Genomic DNA, 7,169 nt, shown 5'->3' with positions numbered 1-7,169 from the left:
TTGCTCTTCTACTGTAGTTCAGTAGCATATGCTATCCATGTTGTTGGAGGCCGTTTCACATTTCACATTATAACAGATTGGGAAGTTGCTTATGGTGAAACAGAATTACCTATACTCCAAGAATTGCAAAAATATACCCCTGAAAAAAACAAAGAAAAAATCCATCCCAAACTGACAGAGATTGGTTGATCATTGAAATCTCAGTATATCTCAAAATCCAAGTATATGTGAATAACATGATACCTGGTTCTGTCATTAGTAACAGAATCCTTCTGACATTTGCAATTCTTTCCACAACATGATGTCATCGTTTTAAAAGCCCAAGTCTCCAGAGTTTCCACTGCTGGACATCCGAAAGAGACCAGGAGAATTACACTCTGATACTTCTTCCACTCAGGCATATTTGGCAGAAAGTAACAGCAATGGGCATAACTACTCCATATGGTATCTTTTTCCAGATCGTTTTAGCAACTGAGTCTGCTGTTGCCTTTTTAGGAAATGGATTTATCATAGCTGTGAAAGGACACCAATGGATCCAAAACTGGAAGATGGCCCCTTGCGACTTCCTCTTGACCAGTTTGAGCACCTCCAGAATTATGCTGCAGCTGACCGTCATGATCAATAATATTCTGTACTACAGCCTTCTAGAGAAATATATGCATAGTTTTACAATGGATATTGGCTCATTTTGCTGGGAGTTTTTCAGCCATGTTAGCCTCTGGTGTGCCACATGGCTCAATATCTTCTACTGTGTGAAGGTCACCAACTTCCCCCACCACCTGTTCCTCTTGTTGAAGTTAAGGATTGATGTACTTGCACCCAGACTGCTTGGAATGGTGACAATAGTTCTCATGCTCTTCTCTGTTCATCCAGTCATGGTTCGTTTGGGAAACAAGAAGCTCTGCAATCTCTCAGAAACTCTGACACGGAATGTCACTCTCAGCAAGGTATGCCACGACCCATTGTTGATTTCCAGAACTCTACAGTTATATTCTTTATGCATGAGTTCCACCCTCAGTGTAGTGGCATCCATGGTTTTGCTCATCTCTCTTTGGAGGCACAGAAGGAATCTAAGAAAGAGTGGTTCTGTCATTAGGGACCTCAGCACTCAGGTCTATCTCAATGTCATGAAGCCTCTATTGTTCTCTCTGATCGTTGACATTACGTATTTTGCTGCTTTAGTCATTCCTATGGCTAATTTCTACACGTATGGCACAAATATGCAAAGAGTTTTTGATTTAGTGCTGTCTGCACTCCTTTCAGCAGACTCAGTAATCTTGATATTGTCCAATGCAAAACTGAAAGAAATCTTAGTGCGCATTCTGAACCTCAGATAAAGAAAAGGGGGCCTTTGACATGCATCCCTTCTGTAACCCCCCAAATAGATTCTCCCACCAGCCATTCTCCCTCTCACTCTTTCTGTATCTGCATAGTGTGTGTGTGTGTGTGTGTGTGTGTGTGTGTGTGTAATACTTGCCTTAGGTGTAATGACTTGTATTTCTCCCTTCACATCTCAAATGGTCAAAATCCTACCATTTATCAATTTCTAGGGTTTAGGAGAGTCGCCCTTGGAAATCTCTAACACCATCAACAAACTACTTTATTTTACATTCAAGTGTTTGCCTTGGAATGTAGAAAACTGCACATACCCCTCTGCTGGACTGCCCAATCCAGATTCATGCCTTTAATAGGGTATTTTTATTCAGTTGGCACTAACAGATGGAGATGTTGTGGTGAGTGAAGCCTTGGGATGCAGAGCAGTGTGGCCCAGAATATCCCCATCTTCTCCAAACCTGTACTTCTACCCTCAGATAGGGTGAAAGGGGGAACCCACTGTTAGAGTAAGTGTAATATTCTGTATTGCCTTCAACTAAACTCATGTGTAAATATGTGTATATACTGGAAATATTTCTCCTAATCATTTACTTACAAGAGGTGCCTAAGCAGCTTTATATCTCCAGGCCTGGGACTGACCTGTGCACTTGACGTTCCTGTATCCTTTTGTTGCCCTTCAGCCCTGACATCTGGCTTAATCTTCACTCCTGCTTCCTAGATATCCCTTAGCCCTAAATGGCTTTGTTTGGTCCTTACTTCTTACTTGCTCTCAGTTCTTGTTTTCCCTTTGGTTCCATGACTCCCAAGGCTTCAATCCATGACTCTCCTAAGATTCCTCCCCATGACGCACCCCAACAGCATCTCACAAGTACTTCATTGACTCCATTGCTCTTTGACTGTTGTTCAGAAGCATATCCTATCCGTGAGGTTACAGGATGCTTTACATCATTACAAGTTGGGACAGCACTTATGATGAAGCAGAATTACCTAGAGTCCAAGCATTGAAAAATTGATACGCCTACAAGAAAACCCCCACCCAAACTGACAGAGATTGGTTGATCATTGACATCTCAGTATATGTCCAAATTCCAAGTTTATGTGAATAACATGGTACCTGGTTCTGTCATTAGTAACAGAATCCTCCTGAGATTTGCATTTCTTTCCACAACATGATCTCATCATTTTAAAAGCCCAAGTCTCCAGAGTTTCCACTACTGGACATCCAAAGGAAACCAGGAGAATTACACACTGATACTTCTTCTACTCAGGCATTTTTGGCAGAAAGTAACTACAATGGACATAACTACTCCATTTGGTATCTTTTTCCAGATCGTTTTAGCAATTGAGTTCACTGTTGCCATTTTAGGAAATGGTTTTATCATAGTTGTGAGTGGGCACCGGTGGCTCCAAACCAGAAAGATGGCCCCTTGCGACTTCCTTTTGACCAGTTTGAGCACCTCCAGAATTATGCTGCAGCTGACCGTCATGATCAATAATATTCTGTACTACAGCCTTCCAGAGAACTATACGCGTACTTTTACACTGCATACTGGCTCATTTTGCTGGATGTTTTTCAGCAATGTTAGCCTCTGGTGTGCCACATGGCTCAATATCTTCTACTGTGTGAAGGTCACCAACTTCCCCCACCACATGTTCCTCTGGCTGAAGCTAAGGATCGATGTACTTGCACCCAGACTGCTCGGAATGGTGATAATAGCTCTCATCCTCTTCTCTGTTCATCCAACCATTCTTTATTTTGAAAACCAGAAGTTCTGCAATCTCTCAAGAACTCTTACACAGAATGCCAGTCTCAGCAAGGTTTGCCACAACCCATTATTTGTTTTTAAAACTCTAGAGTACTGTTCTATATGCACAAGTTTCATCCTCAGCATAACGGCATCCATGGTTTTGCTCATTTCTCTTTGGAGGCACAGAAGGAATCTAAGAAAGAGTGGTTCTGTCATTAGGGACCTCAGCACTCAGGTCTATCTCAATGTCATGAAGTCTTTGTTGTTCTCTCTGCTCGTTGACATGATGTACTTTGCTGCTTTAATCATTCCTATGATTAGTTGGTTCGATTATGGCAGAAATATGCAATTAGTTGTTGATTTAGTGCTTTCTGCACTCCCTTTAGCACACTCCATGATCTTGATATTGTCCAATGCAAAACTGAAAGAAATCTTAATGCACTTTCTGAACATCAGATAAAGGAAAGAGGGCTGTTGACATGCATCTCTTGTGTCCAAAACACACACAGAGAGATTCTCCCACCAGTTATTCTCCCTTTCCTTCTCTCTGTATATGCATAGTGTGTGTGTGTGTGTGTGTGTGTGTGTGTGTGTGTGTGTGTGTGTGTAATATTTGCCTCAGGTGTACTGGCTTGAATCTCTCCTTCATCCCAAAAAGTCAAAATCCTACTCTTTATTAATCTCTGGGGTTTAGGAGGGTCCCCAAATTTTTAACACCATCAACAAACTACTTTATTTTAGGTTCAAATGTGGTTTGCCTTGGAATGGAGAAGACTGCACATACCCCTTTGCTGGACTGTCCAATCCAGATTCATGCCTTTAATCGGATATTTTTATTCACAGTTGGCACTAACAGATGCAGATGTTGTGGTGTGAATCCTTAGGATACAGAGCTCTGTGGTCCAGAATCTCCCCTTCATCCCCAAACCTAGACTCCTACCCTCATGTACAGTAAAAGGAGCACCCACTGTTAGAGTAAGGGTATTTTCACATTGCCACCTTAGTGTGTAATATTCTGTATTCCCTTCAACTAAACTCAGGTGTAAATATATGTAAATACTGGAAATACTTGTCCTAATCATTTAGTTCATTTGAACTTTTCCTAATCATTTGACCATTATGACAAATAACAACATGTAATTTACTCCTTGCCCTGAGATTTCAAACTCTTCCTTTACAATATTGTAAAGTTTATTCTTTTACAACTTCTATAAATCTATTTCCTTCTTTAAAGCATTGTTAATTTAACTGGCCCATAATTTCTAGTGTTTCTAGATGGTGATGATATTTACTTATTTGGTTTTAATGTTATCCTATTTTTAGTATTTTATCTGCTGTAAACTGCTCTGGTAATCCTTGGAATGAATGACAGTATAGAAATGATTTTATCAATAAAGTAGTAAATGCTTGGTTTCAGTGATTTTTCCATATTTCATAGCAATAGGTACAGCCAGACTCTTCCTCAGACTGCCTCCATCCCATCTCACCAGGCTTTATCCCTAATCTGCTCTCACTTTGCTGCCTAGGTATGCCTGACCTTCCTACAGTGAGTAAGCTGATAATACAGTGCATGTAAATTCAGCCATTTGTTTAGAATGAGCACAAAGCACGCCAGGTATCCAAAATCAAATAAGCAAACGAAAAATGGAAATGCTGTAAAAGAATCTCTCGGGACTTTGCATTTCCATTTGTCTGAAATCAGAGGAAAGCATCCCGCAGCGTAGGTCCCCCTTCCCCCATGATATATAGTTTAAAACATAGGTGGCACTGGAAGATTGAATCTGAGTGCTGTTAGGAGTTTCCTGGAGTTTCTTCTGTCTCTTCCTGGCTGGACCTTGCATGTCATGGTGTCACTTCTGAAGAAGTGTGCATGCACACAAAAGCTCATACCAAGAACAAACTTAGTTGGTCTCTAAGGTGCTACTGGAAAGAATTTTTTATTTTGTTTTGACTATGGCAGACCAACACAGCTACCCACCTGTAAATGGTGTCAGAAGTCAAGTTTAAAACATACAGGTCCCCAGGGAGGGAGGGCAGTTTGGGCTCGCAAACATCCCAAAACCTTAAAACTCGCAAAGCCAGAAGAACCCAGTCTCTGCCTCTGGTCCCCTACAAACATATCCATTGGAGGTGTTTTTGTTTTTTGTATACTTATTAAGTCCTTTGGAAGAGATTTCTGCCAGCCCGCTAACCACAACACACTCTGCCCAACGCCTGCACCCATATTAATCAAGTTGCTCACTCTCTCTGTAGTCAATTTTCATTCCACCCCCAAGTAATCGCTGTATGACCAACTTGCAAATTATGCACATTTCACTTACGCAAATTCAGCTTTAGGTGTTTAGCCCAAAAGGAGGTGGTGGATCTTGCAAAAAAAAAAAAAATTTTAATCCCACCTGCCATTGCACTCACCTTGGGGGAGTGTTCAAAGTTGCAGGGTGAGAGTGTTTTGACTATATGTTATTTTGGTTTTATGCGCTATTCCTGGAATATAACCCTCACATAACAGAGTCGGCTTTAGCCTGTTAGGTCGCAAACCTCTCTCCACGAAGGCAGAAACATTTCATCCCCAGGCGATTCCTTCCCTCACAGAGAAAGTCTAGATGGGGCATTTTGCGTTGCCACATGTACATTAAACTTTCTGACTTGGTTGTTTACATTAAGGAGGTCATGCACACGAAAGCTCATACCAAGAACAAACTCAGTTGGTCTCCAAGGTGCTAAAGGAAGGAATTTTTTATTTTTTGTTTTGTTTTGTCTGTTCCGGTTTGCGAACTATTTTTGGAAGCCGAACGTCATTACTTGATGTAGTAAATAAAGTTGTGGCCTAAATTCTGCCAAAAAACCAAACCAAAATTTGAGTCTTGTCTGAATTTATTTATGGGGGAGGTTAAAAGGTCTAAACATGCAAAACATTTTAAACTTACTTTGCGGTCTTTGGTCTGTTCCATTGGGGAAAGTGGTAAAAGGGAGTCAGCGGCTTCACACAGAATAAATAAGGTTCAATAGCCTATTCCTGTTCATTAAACTGCCTAACTATGGGACTTAATACTCCTCTGCCGGGGCTCTCTGCATTAGCGCCATGTTTTAAAATCATCCGGCTTTTTTGTTAACTTACACATGTGGGTCTCTAGAGGATTAAATATAGCGAATATATCTTCTTACCAATTCCCATCAGATAGATAGATATTCTCTCTCTCTCTCTCTCTCTCTCTCTCTCTCTCTCTCTCTCTCACACACACACACACACACACCATGTTCTAGGGGATGACTCTCAGAATATTTCATGGCATTTCTTTTTAGCTATATATGTTTTCACTGTACAGTGGACCCTCCGGATACGAACTTAATTCGTTCCAGGGGTCCGTTCGCATCCCGAAAATTACATAAATAGGGGTGCGCTTCTGCATGCACCGCAAATGAGCACTTCTGCGCAATTGCGCAGAGCACTTCTGCGCAATTGCGCAGAGCACTTTTGCACATGCACGCGCAGCGAAACCCGGAAGTATATACTCCTGGGTTTGCCATGGCCGTAACCTGAAGATTCCGTATCCAGGGGGGTACGTAAGCAGAGGTACGACTGTACACATAAAACCAAAGTGTAACACACATATTATATAACATATATTATACGGGTGCAGTCATCTGGCAGCCAGGATGTCTGTGACTCTTGGTTTACAGCTGGTAGTGGCAAATCCAGGCCAGGTGTTGCATGATCCCTGAAACACCTCTGTTGACTTAAATTATGCAACAAGTTGGAGATGGGGGAACCCTTTCCCCATTGCAGGTTGATATCGTTCCTACGGGAATAAAAAAACAGCCATTATTAGGGTGTGCTGCTTTTGGGGGGAGTCATTTTAAAAAGCTGTATGGCTATGAAGCACAACCTACTTAATTTCTGCATAAGAGATTGCTTTGAGTTTGTAGGAGCAGGGGCAGGAAAGGGGGAAGCTCTTGCTGAGTGGGGGATATATCTTTGGCAGGTGGGTTTTGATGTTGAACAAAATATTTTGTTGCCCAGTGAAGTATATTAGGTGTACGAAACTGGGGCATATGGAAATGAATTCAGGACTGAAGAGGGTTGGG

This window comes from Lacerta agilis, chromosome 16, assembly GCF_009819535.1.
Source record: "Lacerta agilis isolate rLacAgi1 chromosome 16, rLacAgi1.pri, whole genome shotgun sequence".
Taxonomy (NCBI): Eukaryota; Metazoa; Chordata; class Lepidosauria; order Squamata; family Lacertidae; genus Lacerta; species Lacerta agilis.
Note: the sequence above shows the minus strand (reverse complement) of the source record.